Raw genomic sequence first — 21,585 nt, forward strand, 5'->3', positions numbered from 1 at the left:
CCGAAAAACAAGTCCTGATGGCAGCATCTCACTTCATAAAATTTTGTCAAATACCATGAAATATCCAGCTAATGTGATCCATGCGGGCTTCATCATTGTATTCCTTGCTGGGATCTTGTCCTTTAGTTTCTGGCCCCTTATAGCTTTCAGAATGCTGTTTGGTTAATGTAACCCTATGAGGCACATGCTGTAGTCTGCACTGCTACTGGTGTGCAGCAATGCAAAATGTGCTTTGTGCTTTTTCAGTAACTATTAAAAGTAAAATTTTTCCCAATACTCAAGAAAAATACTGCGGAGATTCTTGAAAGGTATAGTGCTATGGAAATGTACTAATTTGTGTTCAAATATTGAATAACATTACTAAATGTAAATCTACACACATCAAATACATGTAGTAACAATCATATGAAATACACCCTGAAATATTTCTCTATTTTTTAGTGGTGGTCAATAAAAACTAGAAATTTTAGTCGGCTACTGGGTGATACTGTTGAAAATTCACGTAATGTACAATTTGCATTTCAAGTCAAACAGCTACATCTCACTGGCAATTATTCACTTTTATTTTAAGTTAATGGAAAATTATAAGATCCAATTTATATCATACATATTATAAACACTATTGACTAACTTGCCATTTGTGATGGTTCACAATACCTATTGTCTGTCTAATTAATTCATCTGTGTTTATTCTTTAAAACAGATTTTTGCATTTTATTTTTTGAATAAACCAACTAAACATTTACTGTTCTACTTTTGGATGAAGCTTGGAATGATCATCTGTGAGTTGGAAGGGTGGTTAAAATATTACAAGAATTAGGGGTTATATTGTAATATTCCAAATGGAAATCTACTTAACTGAACAGGATTTGTACATTCCCATAGAACCTGTGAACACCCTATTATTTTCAGAGTATATAGACAAAAGGGAATTTGAGTGCAATCTCAAAACCTCATGAATTTCATACATGGATAATTGGAATTTCTCCAAATTACAAGTGGGAACCGCGAGAATTACCTGCAGTAAGATTTAAAATTAGATTTACTGACACTTTTTAAAAGGTTGTAGGATTTTACAGAAAGAAAATCTTTTAAATCTGGAGGGTGTGAAGTGTTCAACACTCAATTAGATTTGAATGATACAGTTATTGTGTTTTTAGGTCTGTATTTTGTTCATCATGGTAGAAACCATTCATGCAAATATGTGGAGTTCGTTGGATTTAATTTGAAGACCTGATTATAAGTAGTAATGTTAACTTTTAATAATCTTGTGCATCTGAAATATTGTTATGATTAATGGTCATCAATTATCTAAAGGCATCATGATGTAACTAATTCTGGGGACTAGCACATGCAGCCAACAGGCTTAATGTCATAAATTATCTTGGATAAATGATCAGAAAATGCACCATGAAAGTCGCATATATTTTGATCAAGATAAAAGGCCAGTGCAGTCAGCAGAATGCTCCAACCCTTCCCAAGTATTGTAATTTATATGTTCTACAGGTCTCCACACAATGTCGAAAGTTCTGACATTATCTCTCCATGCAGCCATTTGCAGCTGATAATGAAATTCACATTGCCATTGACCTCATTTTAGGCATCAACACGCTTGTTCCTCTTCCCTGTCCTTTTCCCAGGATCAGTATATTTCTTCAAAGTGTCAAATCATTCCAGTAACTCTCCTCACCACTGTCAGCCCTTAGCCATCTGCTGCCTTACATGCTTCACTTTCTGACCCTTAATGCTGGGGAACCACAGACTGAGAAAGTGAAGCTGCTAGGCTCCGTGGAGGGACCAGCAATGTAGAATGTCAATTCATGAAACACATGGCACACAAAAAACTTCTTATTTTTCAACTATGTTTCAGGAGAGAGTTTTAGTCTGAATTTACACCAGCAATCTATTCTTTAAAAGCTTTAAAGTTACTCATTATTCGGCCCTTTTGTGGATCCAGAACCGTAGGCAAACGATATTGGGTTAGTGGGGTTCTGTCCAGAACTTCAAGGATGCTGGAATCTTTCTTCTTTTTTTTTTGGTTTATTCAATCACACTATATGTGTACCATCGGTAAAGATTTATGCCTAGCTCTAAGGTAGTGAGTTTATCTGTTGAGAATATTTCAATGCTCCAATTAGGCTTTGGACTTTGTGTTGATAAATGACCCAGGGATACACCCAAGTCAGGACAGTGTGTGACTTGAATGGGAACCTCCAGATAGTGGTGTCCCATATGCTAGTTGACTTTCCTTTCCTCATGGTGTGAGCTCTGGACTGGGGAGACCCGATCAGAGGAACCTGGATGAGTGATATGTATTTTACATTTGTCGATTCTAATGATCTGTGCATCACCAGCAAGGTTGGCATTTGTTGTCCATCAGGAATTGCTCTTAAAAGCATAGTGATGGGGAGCTGCTTTCTTTAATTAGGTGCAGTTTGAAGGTAGTGTGCTATCACTGCTGTAGGCCATTAGTGCAAAGCATGAGTGCTGTGACTTGGATGGCATTGAGCTTAACGAATTTGCTCAGGGTTTCAGTCACAACCTACTCTGCAGTTGTACCTAATAAGAGACATTGCTCCTATTCAAAGACATATTGGAAAAATGAGGCCTCCTTCATTCATTATGTGCTGTGCCGTATGACGTGGGGAATCGTGGTCTTTCCATGACTATGACTGTTCTTGCCAAATTTCTCTATGGGAGTGGTTTGCCATTGTCTTCCTCTGGGCATTGTTTTTACCCCCAGCCATTATCAATACTCTTCAGAGACTGTCTGCTTGGTGTCAGTGGTCACATAACCAGGACCAGCTGCTCACATGACCATCCACCACCTGTATCCATGGCTTCATGTGACCCTCACCAGTGGGGGGGTAGCTCGAATAGCCACATCCTACTTCTGACTGTCACTCTAAAACAAAGATCAATTGCTACTGTCTGCAATTGTGACTATTATCAAATCCTACCACAGCCATCAACAGCATCCAGTTCACCCGAACCCCTGCAGTTAACCTCACTCTCTATAACTACATAGTACCATTCCTGCTGGGGTTAATCGTCCAAAACTGATTACATGAGATAGGTGAGCAGCTTGTGCAGACACATCAGATAAAGTCAAACTCACCAGGAGTCACATCAATTGGTAAAGTGTTTCATTAATGTCACATGTACAAGGTCCAGTGGAAAAACCATTCCTTCAGATAAATTTATTACAACAGTTCATTGAGGTAATTTAAGGTTAAACAGCAAAAGAGTGTGGGATAAAGAGTCACAGTTATTCGATAAAGCTTAGTGGCGATAAACAAAAAGGTGCAAGGTCACATTGAGGTAGGTTGTAAGGTCAAAGGTCTATTTTATCATACCGTTCAGTCATTTTATAACAGTTGGATTGAAGCTGTCTTTCAGCCTGATTGCATGTGCTTTCAGGCTTTGTATCTTCTGCTTGATGAGAGGGGGGGGACTAGAGAGAATGTTCAGGGTGGGTGGGGGCTTTGATAATGTTGCCTGTTTTACCAAAGCAACATGAAGTGTAGGCAGACTCCGTGGAGGGGAGGCTGGTTTTCGTGACGAGCTGAGCTAATGCCCATAACTCTCTGCAGTTTCTTCTGTCAGGGGCAAAGCAGTTGCTGTAATGGATCCAAATATGGTGCTTTTTCATGGTAACTTGATAAAAATCAGTGAGGATCAAATGGAATATGCCAAATTTCCTTAGCTTCCTAAGGAAGTAGGGTTGTTGGTGAGTTTCCTTGGCCAAGGGTATGGGGGAAGTTCACGCAGAGGAATCTAAGGCTCCCAACCCTCTTTCTCTCAGCACCATTGATTTTGCAGTTTGCAGTGGCTAAGCATTTGATGATGTTTACATTTCATTGTTGTCACTCAGGTAGTTTGCCTCCCGTGAACTTATGGTGATTACTGTGTCAAAATAACCAATAACATGTTTTGTTGTGGTTTAAGTTAGCCTTTAATTAAAAAAAAATCTCCTCCTATTATCTGCTACAGCCCCTGTGGCTCACTGTGTTAATTTGTTTTGTCGTTAAGTTCCTTGGGAACACAGAGAATGAATATAAGCCCTTCAAATTTGAATGGATCTTGATTTTCCCAAATGAAACTTTCTGTAGGCAAGGGTATGTTTGTCTAGTACCATAATATTTACACATTTTATATAAATATTATCTTAAGCAAACTATTCTGTTCTTCATTCAATTTATCCCAACTTTAAGGCTTGTGGTGCAGTCTTTGAATAGTACAACTGCAGATTCAACTTGTGTCTGAAACAAAAGAGTGTTTGGTTAATGGGAACCAATTAGCTGAGGAGTGAATTGGCGCAATTATGTGAAAGTGACACTATAGTTGTTCTGCTTTCTGGAAGACTGATAATTACACATTGTTGTTTGATTCTTCTATTCATTAGCATATTGATTTGAATTAGCATATTTTATAATATGTAAAATATAATGGCTAACTATGTACTTCATGCCTAAATGTTAATTCATTCTGATTTACATTTGGAGTGTAGTAACTAGGTTGTTCGTTGAATTAGGCAATCCTATAATACTATTCTTGCTAATCTTTTAATAATATCTTGTTTTACTTGTGTTTCTCTTTCACTAGTCTTAATACAGTGTATTTGCTCTGGACAATTCAACCTGTTGGTCATGATAAAAGAGCCAACAGTCCCTTACATAAGTCACTGAGTGAAGTGCATGATGGCAGTAATTAGGTTACCTGGGGCCAACTGAACACCTCAAGCAGCTTGGAAACGGGTGGCGGGAGGATCTCCCCGGGCAGACTGCCTGGCAATGTTTAGGGGGTATGTTCGTGCTTGGGTAACTATTGAAAAGGAACACGCGCAGTCCACAGTGGCCTTGGAGGAGTTTCGAGACCGTTGGGCTCCGCGGGGTGTAAATGCCATCGTGGATAGAGATGGCAACATTCTGGTGTAATGTCTATTGTCTATTTGTAGTGCAGTAAGTGTGTTTGCCACTGTTTTGTATATATTGTATAGCACCGAAATTTGTAATAAAGGATTTTGTAATAAAAAAAAAGCAGCACTAGCAACAGGAGGTGCGCATTTTGTTTCTGTTGTGTCAACTTTGCAAATGAGGAACACAGCTAAAGAAGACTACTTTTCAGACGCCCAGTGCTTTTCCTGATCCCTGCTTATGCTCCTAGAACAGAATTCTTTGTCATAAAATCAGGAAGTCTGACAAAAACTGTTGTCCCACAGAGCTTGCTGAACAAAACGCCTACTTTTTGCTCTAAATACACCACAGTGCAACTGAGTGTTGAACTTCCTAACCAACAGACCTCAGATAGTCAGGGAGCACAACTGCTCTTTTTTCCATATCATCCCCAACACTGGTGCCTCCCAGGGCTGTGTGCTGAGCCCATCCATCTACACTCTGCTCACACGACTGCACATCCCAACACCTGAGTAATCACATCGTCAAGTTCGTCGATTACACGATAGTGGTGGGGCTCATCACCAACAACGATTAGACAGCCGATAGAGAGAAGCTGAAAGAGTTTAAGGCCTGGTGCAGGGCAAATAACTTCTTCCTCAATGTCAACAAGACAAAGGAGATGATTATCAGCTTCAGGAGAATTCGTAGCACTCACATCCCTTGTTACATCGATGGCACAGCAGTGGAAATGCAAGCAGGTTCAAACTCCTGGGAATGCACATCTCACACAACCTCTTATATCTCTAGAACACATCCTACACAATCAAAAAAGTTCATTCAACACCTTTACTCTCTGAGGAGATTGAAGAGAGCTGGACTATGCACATTAATACTCATTTCCTCCTATAGATGCACAGTAGTGAGCATCCTAATGTGCTGCATCACTGCATGTTATGGAATCTGCACTGCGGCAGACAAGACAACTCTAAACATCACTAGCAGCAGCCTACCCGCCATCAAGGACATACATACAGAAAGGCCAGCAACATCATGAAGGACACATATAAAGGAAGATCATGTTCTCTTCTTGCTGCTGCCATCAGAAAGAAGATACAGGAGCCTCAGTGCTCACTCTACCAGGTTCAGGAATAGTTATTCCCCCCCTTGAACCAATGGGGGTCCTTCATTTGACTTAATTTTCCTCATCACTGAACTGTTCCCACAAACTATGGACTCTCTCTCAATGACTCTTTATCTCATGTTCTCAATATTTATTGCTTATTTATTATTATTATATTTTCTCTTTTGTATTTGCATGGTTTGTTGTATTTAGCATTGGTGTGGTCTTTCACTGATTTTATCAAGGTTCTTGGATTTACTAAGTATACCTGCACGTGCAAAAACAAATCTTAGAGTTGTATATGGTGATATCTATGTACTTTGATAGTAAATTTGCATTGAATTTTGAAGGATCCTACCCATTCTTATGGACTGTTTAGGGAGGAGGCTACATAGCATCCACATCAGGACCACCAGACTCTAAAACAGTTACTTTTCCCAACCAGTAAGGCTGATTAACACCTCCATCCATGAACCCACCACACCACAATCCCCACCACCACTACTTTATCATTTCCTGTCAGAGTCACCTTATGTACAGACACTTTTGTACCTAGTGTCACTTCACGGGCATACAGTACAATCAATCTATGTATATAAGCTATCTTATGTATTTATATTTACTACATTTTTTAGTGTTTTTTTTGTGCTGCATCAGATTGGAGTAACAATTATTTTGTTCTCCGTCATATTTGTGTACAGGAAATGACATTAAACAATCTTGAATCTTGTGCATTTGATCGAGAACATTAATTCTGTTTTGCTCTCCACAAATGCTACTGAATAATTACAGAACTTTGTGTGTTTTTTTAAATCTAACAACCACATCATTTTAGTAATAGTAGCTTTCTGTATGCAACTAGTTGTATGTTCAGCATCAGCTGGTAATCAGACAAATAACATTTGTTCTTGCTCAGAAATATACTGTCCTTGTTTTCTTTACATCTGGTCATTTATCCCCCTCCCTCCTCTCGTTTAATGTTTCCCATTTTGGTTACCCTCTCATCCCTTCTCTTCTCTTCTCCTTCCCTGCCCATCACTTCAGTCTGGTTCTCTTTCTCCTCCCCTTTCTTCTGTGGTCCTCTGTGCTCTCCTGTAAGGTTCCTTCTTCAGCCCTTTACCTCTTCCACTTATACCCTTCCAGCTTCTTACTTTATCCCCTCGTCTACCCACATTTTCCCTGTCCTGGCTTCACCTATCCTCTGCCAGCTTCCCCTACCTTCCTATTGTGATTTCTGCCCACTTCCTTTCCAGGCCTGATGAAGGGCCGCAGCCTGAAATATCAACTGTTTATTCTGCACCATAGATGCTGTCTGACTCACTGAGTTCCTTCAGCACTTTATGTATTTTGCACAAGATTTCCAGCATCTGTAGAATCTCTTGAGTCCTCATTAGGGAGTTGGAAGCCCTCACCACAGCATGCATAAACACCTTCATAAGCACTTGTAAGGACCTGCTCACGTTGAGTCCATATCACAAGTGACTTCCATTTTATCCTTTATGAACGCTTTTGCATCAAACTTCAAAGTTTCTTTAATATTTATTTTAAATGCATCAAAAGCATTGAAAAAGAACAGTTTATTTTTCTTAAATGGAGTTTTGTTTCAAAGCACCTGTGAACAATTTTGTATTACCCTTCACAGATGTAAGGTTTGTCAATAAGGGAAGTTTTCCCTGCGCCAATACATCATGCCGTGCAATGAAATAACAACATTACATCTGAACAAAGGTGCAGCAAAATTTCAGGATGCTTTTGGCCACTTCTATCAATGCCATATGCTTGTTGTAAATATAGCTGTCTCTTTCTTAGCAGACAGTTTATCCCTGGATCTAGAATGCTAATCATCTGGTCTCAGGAAAAACACGTTCTCGTGCTGTTTATCGCATCATTACATCAGAGCCCTCAGACATGGATGACGGTAGATTAGATGCCATAGACAAGTGGGACACCAGCAAGAGCATGGACAATGTTCATTATATTTATATTGAACATTATATTGAACGCTGAAAATCATAAATGGTGAATTAAACTACCTGAAAGACTCTTCTGATTGATTCTTCCAGTTGGCAATTTCGGCATACTATCCTACTAATAAAGAACTACTGCCTAACCCTCAAACATTTCCCTCCTGAAATGCCAAAACAATCTTCTGACCATCTACATGCATTTCCAATATGGAACAGTTTCCTATTGAAACTGAGAACTAGTTACAAATCTATATTGGAAACCAGAATCTTCACTTCCCACCACATTTCAAATTAATTTAGTGGCAGTTTTCCTGATGTAATAGTGAAGAGTATAATTTCATTCAATTTCAACTGCATTCATAATATAGATAAATAGTAACCACAAATGCTTCCAAAAATGTGTAGCCATATGGTGTGCACTTTGGTGCTAATTGGAAAACAGAGAACTATTTTCACACAACATTAAGTTTTTTCAGGGGTAAGGGAACATGTTTTCATCAACAGCAGTAACATAGAAAATTCAAATGTTCTAAGAATATCTTTACTAAGGTACATTGGTATTATGGTATGTACTTACATTTTTGTTGCATCCATTTGCTTATAAATACTAACGTTTGAAAGACAATCAAACATGGACAATAGTCTTGTGCATTGGCAAGTGCTGAGGCAATTCAAGGCTTTAATGCTCAATGAAATGATGTGGAACGAATTGCTAAGTCTTAGTTTCTGGGTTTTTTTGGATGCAACTAACAAAGACACAAACCACCTTTCAATCAGAATAAAGCAGGACAGAATTAACTTGAACATTAAGAGCCCAAGCTGTCAATCAGAAGTGGAGAGAGTGAGTGATTTCAAGTTCCAGGGTATTAATATCTGAGGACCTAAACTGATCCCAACATATCGATGCAGCTACAAATAAGGCAAGACAGTGGCTATATTTCATTAGGGATTTGGTATGTCACATAAAACACTCAAAAATTTCTACAGAGGTAACTCGGAGAGCATTCTGACTGGCTGCATCAATGTCTGGTATGGGGTGTGGGGCTACTGAACAGGACTGAAATAACCTGCAGAGTGTTATAAAATTAGTCACCTCCATCATGCCTAATAGCCTCTGTAGTATTCAAGATATCTTCAAGGAGTGGTGACTCAAAAAGATGGTATCATCATTAAGAGCCCCCATCACCCAGGGCATGCCCTCTTCTCAATTGTTACCATCAGGGATGAGATACCAAAGCCTGAAGGCAACACATCCAACGATTCAGAACAGCTTCTTCCCTCTGCCACTTAATTTCTGAATGGTCATTGAACCCATGAACACCTTCTCACTACTTTAACTATTTAATATACATATATATGCAGTTTTTCTATCATATAGTTACAGTAATTCAGTTTTTCTTCTATATATCATGTATTGTTCTGAACTGCTGTCACAAAGTTAACAAATTTCACGACATATGGTGATGATATATATAACTGATTCTGATTCTGAATTGTTTAATATAAGGGGTCACATCGATATTATTGTGGATTGAAAGCTGGATTGTATTTATAAAGCACCTTATGGCAATGTTATCTAAGTGAATGAAGAAGGTTTCGGTTTTAACTCCCATCTTTATCACCCCAATGTTAGGGCAAGTTTGGGACTGAAATATTGAAACAGAGCAATGCAACATCCATTAAGTTAAGTTTCCTCCTTTCTGCACAATTCTAGCACTGATTCAGTCACTGTACAAGGCCTCTGTCAAAGAGATATTGATTTGATGTTTAGAGGTTGATTTTATTTATTTGCTTATTTGGTGATACACTGTGGAACAGGCCCTTCTGGTTCAATGAGCTTATTTAACCCTAGCCTAATCACAGGGCAACTTACAATGACCCATTAATATATTAACTGCTACGCCATTGGACTGGGAAGAAACTGGAGCAACTGTAGGAAACCCATGCGTTCACAGAGAAGAACATACAAGCTCTTTAGAGGACAGCGCTGGAATTGAACTCTGAAATGTAATAATGTCATGCTAACCGCTATGCTATTGTGGCATCCAAGTTGTCTGTTGATTTTAGAAACAACTTAACATATCTTTAATCTCCCCAAAAATTGGACCCTGTTGCCCCAGCAGCAGATCTATGTAAGTGGAGCCAACCAGCCAGAAGATATGCAGGTGAGTCTTTCAACAATGCCTAACTATTTGTAGGTCTTGTTCATTTGAGTGTTCGGTGAGCTTGCTAGTGGTGTCACAAATCTTGCCCCTCAGCCCATTATCTCTCCACCATATTTCTGATTGCAGTCCTGCCCAGAGCCTTCATTCTGCCTCGTAATTGTTGAGAACTGTCTCTAAGAGTCTCTTCACACGGATTTTCTTTCTCACTGCATAGTAAAATATTGAATCGAATGACACCATGCACTTTGGTTAAGTATTCTGCACCTTACAAGGTGAAAAGGAAGCAAAAATCTCAAAATTCTTTTATGTTGCCACAAACCGTCAAAGGTTTCCCTCACTGGAATCATCATGATCAATAATCAATGTGCAAGCTGTGTGATCAGAGTGAGTAAAGGGAAAGGAAGCTAGCTTCTGCTGGATACTACACAGTCTAAGAAGTGCATTTAAGGTATCATTGTGATAATCCCTCCAGTAGTAAACTATATCTTCAATGTGCCTCTTCTGCAGTCTATCTTTGTGTCTTTAGGAGGGGCTTCAGTTTGAAGTACAAGCTAGCATTTTTATTAGAAGCACTGAGATTGCTGATATTTGCTACAGCCTCAGAAAAGAAGATGTTGGAAATTGCTTCATTCAACTCTTTGCAATTTTCTACCTCTGAGCTGCACAGGCTCAGTCATTGGTCACATCAGAACGGAAAACAATGGATTTTTATTACAGGAGTGAGGTGATCGGGACCTACGGCAGGAAAAGGGTTGAAAGGTAAAAGGTCAGCTAACATGGACAGGTCAGGGAGTATCTGTGCAGTAAAAAAAATCAGTTAATATTTCAGTGTGATGACTGTCAATCAGAAGGGTAGTGGAGAGTTGGCAAGAGAAATTAAATAACAAAAGTATAATGGGGAAAGTTCAGAGTGGATAAATGCATAAATGATCAAAAATTACCAGACAAAGTGAATGCTGGAATGCCAAGAGCGCTTTCAGTTAGATCATGAGAACTAGGTGCCCCTGCACCTAGTCTGCAGATCAACAACATGTCAGCTGACCTTGCATCTCCACGCCATGTTCCTACCATCACCACTTTGCCTGATTCCAGTGATATTCAGAGATCTATTGATCTCCACTCTGAACGTAGCCAATGACTGAGCCCATGTAACTCAGTGCTAGAAAATTCTTAAAATTCACTACCTTTGAGTGAAGTTTCTCCAGCGTTCAGTCCAAATGGAGCTACCCCTTATTTTGGTACTGTGACTCAAAATTCGTGGCTTCTTAATCAGTGAAACCTCTCCCCTTTATCCACTCTAAGATGCTCTCTAAGTATTTTCTATATTTCAATGAGGTCATTTTGCATTCTCCTAAATTCTAGAGGACAAGCCTAGCCTACTCAATCTCTCCTGATTTGACAGAATCAGCATCCCGAGTCCAATGATGGCTGGAATGTGACTCACTTGAAGAAGAGTGTTGATCTTGGAGCATGTGTTGAATTCTGAGCCTTACCTGTTTTGGAAGCAGTTGGATATCTAACCTCTGCAGGCCCTCTGAAGTCTGTCATCCGTTGCAGATGGAATTTATCTGACATGCCATCTGCTGCCTGGCATTTTGTGTGCTTTTTTTTCTGTAGAGAATCTGGATCCCTCCCCTGCTTTACCTGTGGGATCTCTTCAGTAAATCTGAGATTACGGGGTCTGGAATGTTTCATTTCTTTCATTTCAGTCACCTGCCTGCCTAAGCAAGAATACAACTCTATCAATTAGTACAGGCATGGTGCAAAATTCTAGCCGGCTGTGTGTTAACATACACAGGTGTCCTGCTTTGCAATTCAAAGCTTTTATAGAATAATGCCAATATGTTAACTACAGATTTTAGATAGATGCCATGCGAGAAAGTCATCTGGACCTCCCATAGTACACTGTCCTCATACAAATCACACAGGAAAATTCTAAAATAGCATTATATACCACCAGGCTTTCATTTCTGTCTGATAAAATAGTTCAAACAATAAGCAGATGGATTAATATCTACTAAGTGGCAGTGTTTCGCCGCCAACAATGATAAGGCACAGATACCACTCAGCTCACGAAGTAGGAATCGATGTGGATTGTGCCATCTACAAGTTCTGTCTACCTACTGGATGGCACCGTTTGTAGAGTTATTGCTCCAGTGCCAGTGCTGACCTGAATGTTCCCTGTGACCACCTGGCTTTCCTCTCATGTAGCTGAAGCAGTCAGTGAGTTGCTAGGTTAAATGGCCACTGTAAGTGCCCTCTTACATGTAGGTGAGGAGTGAAACCTGGGGCTTGTTAATGTGAATGGGTGTTTAATGGTCTGCAAGGCTCAGCTGGCTCAAGTTCAAGGTGAGTTTAATGTCATTCAACCAAACACATGTTTACTAACAAATGAAGCAGAGTTCCTCTGGACCAAGGTTAATGACACGTAACTCACACATAACACGTAAAGTAAGATTATCACAAATAAGTTAGCAAACAATGAAGGTGTGTAAACAACACAAGTTAAGACAAAAAGAGTGTAATGCTGCTGGTGCTTCACACATGGCAGGAAGTTTGGTAGTCTTTCAGCCTGGGGGAAGAGGCCATTTCCCATCCTAACAGTCCTTGACCTATGCTACATTACCTCCTACCTGGTGGTAGGGGCTCAAAGAGATTATTGGACAGATGAAGGTTTAATGGCTTGATGACTCCATGAGGACAGTTCTCAAGCTATTGCACACATAGTTCATTTGGATGATTCAATGTAATTTTGTAAGTTCTGGATATTGTTAACATATGGCATCTCCCAGCATTTTTCTTTTTCCAAATGACACTAAGTGATATTCAACATAACAGAAAGATATAATAAGCTTTTAAAAGACTGGCATTCAGCTGGAGGCACATGGGCTGCAGATGCTGGAATCTGGAGCCAAAAGATAGAAACTACTGCAGGAACTCAGTGAGTCAAGCAGCATCTGCGGGGGCAAAGTCCTTGGTCAGACCTTAGAGGGAAGCAAGCCAAAAGGAGGGACAAGCTGAAGGGCTGGTAGGTGATTGTTGGGACAAGGGGTGTGTATGAGTGGGGGGAGGGAGGTGATAAACATGTTGTACCAAGTGAGAAAGAAGAGGGGAAAGCAGACTTGGAGGCCAGTGGATGATATGGAACCAGATAATGGAGAGGTGGACAAATGGAACCAGGTAAGGGAGAGGTGGACAAATGGATCCAGATAATGGAGAGGTGGTCAAATGGAACCAGGTAAGGGAGAGGTGAACAAATGGATCCAGATAATGGAGAGGTGGACAAATGGAACCAGGTAAGGGAGAGATGGACAAATGGATCCAGATAATGGAGAGGTGGACAAATGGAACCAGGTAAGGGAGAGATGGACAACTGGATCCAGGTAAGGGAGAGATGGACAACTGGATCCAGGTAAGGGAGAGATGGACAAATGGAGCCAGGTAAGGGAGAGGTGGACAAATGGAACCAGGTAAGGGAGAGGTAGACAAATGAAACCAGGTAAGGGAGAGATGGACAAATGGAACCAGGAAAGGAGGGTATCAAATCTAGGCAGAGGAAAGGGGAATGCAATACATAAATAAAGAGAGAGAACTTAGGTGGATCAGTAGGAATGGGAACGGAACCGAGGGAGCATGGATTATCTGGAATTGGATAATTCAATGTTCATACTGTTGTACTATATGTGGAATATGACGTATTGCCCTTCTAGTTTGTGTTTGGCCTCACTGTGCCACTGGAAAAGGCCAAGAACAGACAAGTCAGTGTTGGAATAGGAAGAATATTTGAGATGGCATGCGACTGGAAGCTCCCAACTGCAACTTATATTCAGCTACTGAAACATTAATGGACAGGTGTCACAGGGTTTTGACTGGAAACATCGACAATCCCTTTCCTCCCACAGTTGCTGCTTGACCCACTGAGTACCTCCTGCAGATTGTTTGTTGCTCTTAATGGATGAGGTTTCCTCTTCATTCCTTCTAAAGACCCTTTAGTAGGGTACTCTGCCCATATGATAAGGATATGAGTTCAGTCCAGTACTGTTACTCACAAGCTTACATTTGAGTCTTTGGCTCCACTTAACTTCCGTTTAATTAGAAACAGGGGGATCAAGTGAAACAGTGTGAATGTGTCCTGAAATATTCAGCTATCCACTGACATGAAGAGGTTCTGGCATCACAGACTAACCGGATCATGCATGCCTCATTGAATGACCCCTGTTTAAATGTAATAAGCTGCATCATTCAGGGAAGGTGTACAAAGTTGTACACTTCTCAGCCAATGACCCTCAGAGCCCTAGGGAAGTCAGCAGTGACATGGAACTGTTGTTATTCTTGCACTTGCTGATGCGTTTAGAGAAGCAGATGTGTCTCTGTGTTTCCTTCTTCAATGCAGCTGTGATCTGCTGGATCCATCTACACATGAAATGATGTCATTGAAATTGCCAGACAGAGCTTGGATGGCCCAGCAGTACTGAATGTCAGAGCAATAGTCTCCACACAGCTACTGCCCAGCCCGAAACTGTAATGAACACATTCTATTTCATTCTACAGTGGCTTCCAAGGTGCTGTAAGTGTTTTGCTAGATATGCTTTATGTATAGACAAAACAAAAATAATAAGATTTCACAAAACCACATCTGCATCATAAATTAAGGTCTAATTCCACATGTCTTCTTCCTTTAATAATGAGTTATTATATGAAATCTATCTATCATTTGCTCTGGGTTATTGGACCTGTATCTGTCTTGTCAGATATTGTCTGTGGTATAAATGCCAGAGCTGTATCAAATATTATGATCTTTATTCATGTGGAAAAGAAAAAAAAATTCTGTCATATAATAAAAATGATCTTGTCTAATTTTGGATTACACGAGACAAGCTTGGTCTGCTTGCTGTCAAGTTTCCATCTTAATTGAGGAATTGGATGAAGGTGCATGTAAGAAGAATGTAATGTGTGTCTGAGACTTGCCCCACTCAGTTTTTAAAGAAGCATTGAAATAACTGGAAAAAGTCCTATCAAAGTAGATAATTAAAACTGAGATGAACCAATCATGAAAGAGTATTGGGCCTCTCACTGTGGTTGTTGAGCAGCTAGGTGGTGCACGCATGTGAGGTGCTTCTCTTAATAGCAACGTCAGGAATAGGCTGCCACTTAAAATCCCTTAATCTTTTTTTTAAACTCAGAATGGCACTATATTATTAGGGAAAGAACAATGAAGCAAGCCAGTTTTTGCAATTGCTGTAGGCAAGACTGGGGGCAATATTACAAGCTGCATATGCCTTTAATATAGTTGAAACAAGAACAGTAAAAAGATCAATGGAAAATTAATTTTTTATTTGAATTGCTCTAAGTAAACTCTCTTTTTTTGACTTGCTCTAGTCATTAAAATGAGGTGTTCTTGTAAAACCAAACATGCAGAAAATGAAAGGTGAGAGCTATCTGCACCATGAAACCATTTTTTACACAGCACCAGCTTTTATTAGATTCATCTTTCCTCAGATAAATCTTTAAACTAATGCAGCTCTTATGAAATGGTCATAAAAATTTACAACGAGTAACTTTTGCCATTCCCGTACATGGGGGTGTTACAAGTACTTTAAAAAATCCTCGTTAGTGGTTTTAATTAATTGTCTAACGAGGCACAATCATTTGCAAAAGAATGTCTGGAATACAAGCCCTTATAACCTATCACTGGGAGTGAAAAATTTCACAGCGCAATAAAGTGCTGTCATGTGACATGCTGTCAAATTTTTAAGTTATCTTGAAATATGAGTAAGCAATATAAGAAGTCAATGCAACAAATTACAGAAGGCCAAGTATTTTAATTACCTAGCAATGTGTACATAAATCTTTGAAATTAATTCATATTTTAATGTATAAAACTTATGCAATGAATGGAATCTTTACAATGCATTGAAATGGAAAACAACAACAGATAACCCTAACTGTATAAAACAGGTGCAAAACTGAATTTAAAGAAAGCATCTTCTCTCCTCCCAGACACTGATGAACCTACTATACATTTTTAAGGCATTCTGTTTCAATAGAATTTATGAATAACTTCCATTCTATAAGGACGTTAAATTCCTCACAAATTAATAGAAGTTGGTATACATTACATTTTTGACAAGGTTGAAAATATCCCACTTTAATAATGGGTTATGGTTGACCAGTTTGCATAAGTGTTGGCCTGGCTATCAGACTTATGTGTTCTGTCATTTTGCCTCAGTCTGCAAGGAAAGGATAGTGGGTCAGATCCGGCTGATATGTAGTCAATAGTTTCATAAAGCAGCATCTGTTTGCTGCAATGCCTGCATCAGCATGACATAGACCTCTGGGGCTGTCCATGCAGTGCAGGAGTACAGCAAACATTGCAGGTCAGACACCAGCTAAATCCAGGAACAGTTCCAAAATGTGCTTTGCTAAATTCACATTCCATGTAGTCCCTCAGCTCTACGTCAGTCACAGCTGGTGTATCGAGTGCAGTACTGTTCTTTAAAAAGTGAAATGAGGGTAATTGGTATGTTTACTGGCTTTTTCTTAATGAATATTGATTTTGTTAATCCAGTTATATACAGTATATTGGTTGTGTTTTAATATTTAATATTTTTATTATAATTTTTAATTATTCAAGTCATGTAAATATTTTTCAGGTATTTCAGTATTGGAGACTTGTAGATCTTTATACTAAAAATCTGTCAAAAGGCCATAAGGGCTGCCAAGATCTACAAAAAAGCTGGAAGAACTCAGCAGGTCGGGCAGCATCCATTGAAACGAGCAGTCAACGTTTCGGGTCAAGCCCCTTCGTCCATAAGGGCTGCCAATGGGTAGAAACTCAACATCCTGCTGGTTGTGTAATGGTCAATGCCAGTGCACAAGGAGCCAGCGCAGTCACAGGTATTCTTTGAGAGATGAACTGAATCCTGCCCATTTGGGTTATTTGTTACTCATCAAGAGTTCCATCTCCAATTAATAATCCTTTTGCTGAATTGGTCATAGATGAAACTTCTGTGCTCCTTTGGTAGCCCTCTAGACCCTAACCAATGACGTGTTTTAAATCTATATTTCATTGGACATTTCTTTGTTGCACTCAGAGAAGTAGAAATGTTTCATTGACTCTGGGGAGTATGTGATTTCTAGCCCCACTGTGATCTGTCCAAACCGCCTCTTATCTAATGTTCTGGCGAAGGAGCACTTCTTCCCATATTTTCTCAAAAGACAAAATTAAAAACATGAAGTGCTGGAGATAGTCAGCTAGTGAAGCCAGACCTGAGAGAAGAGAAATGGAGCTAACACTTCAGCCGGTGCTGGCTCTATGAAATCTATTCTCATCTGTTTGCCTGGCCTTCATCTTTCAGTTTAATGAACAGCTCTACAACAATTGTTAATTTATTCTGTAAAGTTTGAACTAAGTTATATCACAGTGGGGCATTGATGAATATCAGGAATCATATCCAAAGTCCAAATAACCAATAAGTAATTCTGTAGGATTTCAGCCAACATGTCTAAGAAATGGAAAGAAAAAGCCAGGTAAAATCTTTGACTTTGGATTTTGCCACTTCCATTTAAATCCCCAAGGAATAATTCTACTTAAATATTCATTTACTATCAAAATTAATTTTAGTGAAGTCCCACCAATGCCATCATCTTTATTTATTCATCTTGATATGACCTTGTTTAAAAGAATTCACACCAAACCTCATCAACATAATGATCATGATATTCTTCAGGATACTAAGCATCTTGCTTCATACATGCCTGCTTCAAGAATCTCCAACCTCATTCTCAGCTGAATAGAGATATCATACTTATAAAAGTTTTCTCCCATGCATTTCGCTTATAGTCTCTCCCTCATGCAATTGTTCTTAGTGCACGTTCACCAATATTAACACAGTGTAATTTCATCAGTACACTGTCATCTGAGCATCAAGCTTTCAATGTTAGAATCAATATTGTTGTTACTTTAAATGTGTTTGCCATCAGCACAGCTGTGAGAAAAACAATAGTATCATAAGATGCAAAACAATATTAACAACTCTATTGAAAAGGCTGATAATGTGTGGATGTGTAACCTTTTATCTCCATTGTAAGGCTACAAATGTAATTTTAGTTTTTTGATTAAGGAAGTTCCACCAGTTTTCTAAGAGGCCAATTTAAACCTTTGGCCATAAAGGTTAATACTTGCCACAATGTATAGTGTTGATGACTGTCGTGTGTCTTGCGTATGAGGTGAATAAACCAAAAATGCTTTGTGGTTTTATTTTTGAGACCTACAAAGAAAAAAATGAATTTGAAAGATTCCAGTGAAATTTTTTTCTGAGTTAACAGTTCCATGCCTGCATTAGAACAGGTTGGAGGTAAGAATGCCATACTTTCAGTGATTAAACCAGATGCCATTAGTTTCCATGAACTGCTATCACATGAATGATCGTCGAGCCTTTAAAGTATGGTCTGACACAGCAATATACTCACTTTCTGAAACCTTATTTGACCACTGAATTTTATTGGTTGATGTGTGAAATCCACATTTAGATATTTTATTCATTTTCAAGGTTCATTGCAAGTACTTCCTGGATTATTAAATTTCCTTCATGATATTTTTTTGGTAAATTTGCATTTGCTAAAATTGTAAAAGCAAATGGATGACTAGCTTTCCAGGTTGGGATATCAATTTGCTTGTGCAAAGCACAGACAGACATTTTGCTTTGTTGTATGTGGATGTGGAAATTTTGTCCGGTGTACTTGGCTGCTTTGTATTCAGTCTGTAAACAGAACAAATCTCTGATGTTTTCAAAATGTAGCAACCAATATCTGGGCCTATTGTAACAAAAATGTGCTTTATTTATTGATGTAATAAAATGGGATAATGTGGATAGAATCCGTTGTCTGTCCATACATGAAAGTGTATAGCAGTTTGCTATTAAACTTCAGCAACAATGATTTAGAACTACCTACCAAATTAGATGATTTCATGTTAAATCCATTTCAATTAAAGTAATGGGCATGCTTTTGAAATTTTAATGCTCCAATCATAGTTTGTACCCTCAAAATTATACTATTTTAATATTTGTGAATGAACATTAAATGCATTTGTGTAACATAATTGATCCATTAAATAACAATGGAAATTCAGGCAAATGCACAAAAATGTACATTCATATCTGCTCAGGATAATTTCTGAACATGTCTTATAAAACATATGTTACTTGAACATAAATATGTTTTATATTAAGGATCTAGATTCTAAATTTTAATTGTTAAAGCAATTGTAGCAACATTTTGCACCCAATGATACAGATCCAGTCATTCCAAGGTCACTTAACAACCATTATGACCATTTCAACATCTCTGCACTACTAAAGTTGTCAGTTCAGGATTTCACTATCACTAGTAGTCACTTCAAAATAATAGTCTCATAAGATCGCAAAGCTATTAACAAGGAAATTTTGACATCTCACTTCCAGTAACAGTAACCATACGACCAATTATCGTTAACATAGATTTTCCGACCTTGTACTGCCATTAACACAGTCACTCTAATATCACACTGCCATTAACACAGTCACTCTACATTGCACTATTATTAACACAGTCCCTCCAATACCACACTGCTATTAACTCAGTCATTCTAATATCACACCATCATTAAAACAAATAGTACAACTGCATACTCTGACATATACACAGTTCAACCTCTAATTACCATTAACAGTAAAACACGACATTAATGTAATGCCATGCATGATTGGAAACAAAGTTGAAACAATGAAAAATAAAACATGTGAAAATAATAATGCAGGTTCCTCACCCTTTCAAATAGAGAATTCAACTGCTAATAACGCCCTCTGAAGTTTCTAGTTTTATTAATGACCATATTGTGTGTGGTTATGCCAGTAGTTTTGCATCCTCAAAGTGCTGGGAAGTTCTGGACTCCTACTGGAAACAAGCTGACGGGAGGGATTCTACTTCCTGAGATCTCTACCAGTCCAACAGTGGAACAAGAGCTTGACACCTCAATGGCAGGTTTATGGCTGTGACTAAGAGAAGTGAAAATAAGCTAAACAGTAAATCCTGATTATTTGGTCTTTTCTCTTTGGAGCGACGGAGGATGAGGGGCTGACGTGATAGATGTGTATAAGATGATGAGAGGCATTGATCGTGTGGGTAGTCAAAGGCTTTTTCCCAGGATTGAAATGGCTAGCATGAGAGGGCACAGTTTTAAGCTGCTTAGTAGGTACAGAGATGTCAGGGGTAAGTTTTTTACTCAGAGTCGTGAGTGTGTGGAATGGGCAGCGGAAAACGGTGGGGGAGGCGGGTACAATAGGGTCTTTTAAGAGACTCCTGGATAGGTGCATGGAGCTCAGAAAAATAGAGGGTTATGAGTAGCCCTACGTAATTTTTAAGGTAAGGAGAGGTTAGGCCTAGCTTTGTGGGCCGAAGGGCCTGTATTGTGCTGTAGGTTTTCTATGTTGCTATGTTTCTACTTGGTTTTTTAGAGTGTTATTTATTATAAGTGTTCTTAATTGACTTTTATTTTATGATTTTTAGTAGTTTTAAAACACAAATTTTCATTTCTCTTTTAATAGTTGGCTAGAATTTCCAAGTTTCAAAGTCATTTGGAAGTCCAGATAAACATTGACAGTTTTGATAGTTGGTAAAGCTGGGGTTCTCGAAGTCCAAGAATGTTCAAAGTAAATTTATTATCAAAGTACATATATGTCACCATATATGTATGACCTCGAGATTCATATACTACCTTGAGATTAATTTTCTTGCAAGCATTCACAGTAAGTGTCAAGAAGTACAATAGAAAAACTGCATATAACAAAGATGGACAAAAAAATCAATGTGCAAAGGATAACAAATTGTGAAAGTAAAAAAGAAAGTAAATAAATAAACAAAGAAATAAATAAATTTCAAGGACATGAGTTGTAGAGCCTTTGAAAGTGAGTCCATAAGTTGTAGGGACAGTTAACTAATGGAGCAAGTGAAGTTGAGTGAAGTTATTCCACTGGTTCAAGAGCCTGATAGTTGAGGGGCAATAACTGTTCCTGAACCTGGTGTTGAGGACCCTGATGACATCAGAGAGAAGACAGTGGTGGTCCTTAATGATGGATGCTGCTTACCCGCGGCTGCATTCCTTGGAGATGTGATGGACTTGGCTGTATGCAATTCTTTTTGCAGAGCATGGTGCTCCATAGCAGGCCATGCTGCAATCAGTCAGTGCATTGTGCATCTATAGAAATTTGTCAAGATTTTAGATGACATGCCAAATCTTCACAAATGTCTAAGAAAGTAGAGGTACTGCAGCTCAGAAGGCCTCAGAAAAGAGGGATGTCCATTTAGAACAGAGATGAGGAGATATTTCTTTAGCCAGACGGTGGTAAATCTGTGGATTTTGTTGGCACAGGCAGCTATGGAGGCCAGGTCATTGG

The sequence above is a fragment of the Hypanus sabinus genome, chromosome 12, assembly GCF_030144855.1.
Source record: "Hypanus sabinus isolate sHypSab1 chromosome 12, sHypSab1.hap1, whole genome shotgun sequence".
NCBI lineage: Eukaryota > Metazoa > Chordata > Chondrichthyes > Myliobatiformes > Dasyatidae > Hypanus > Hypanus sabinus.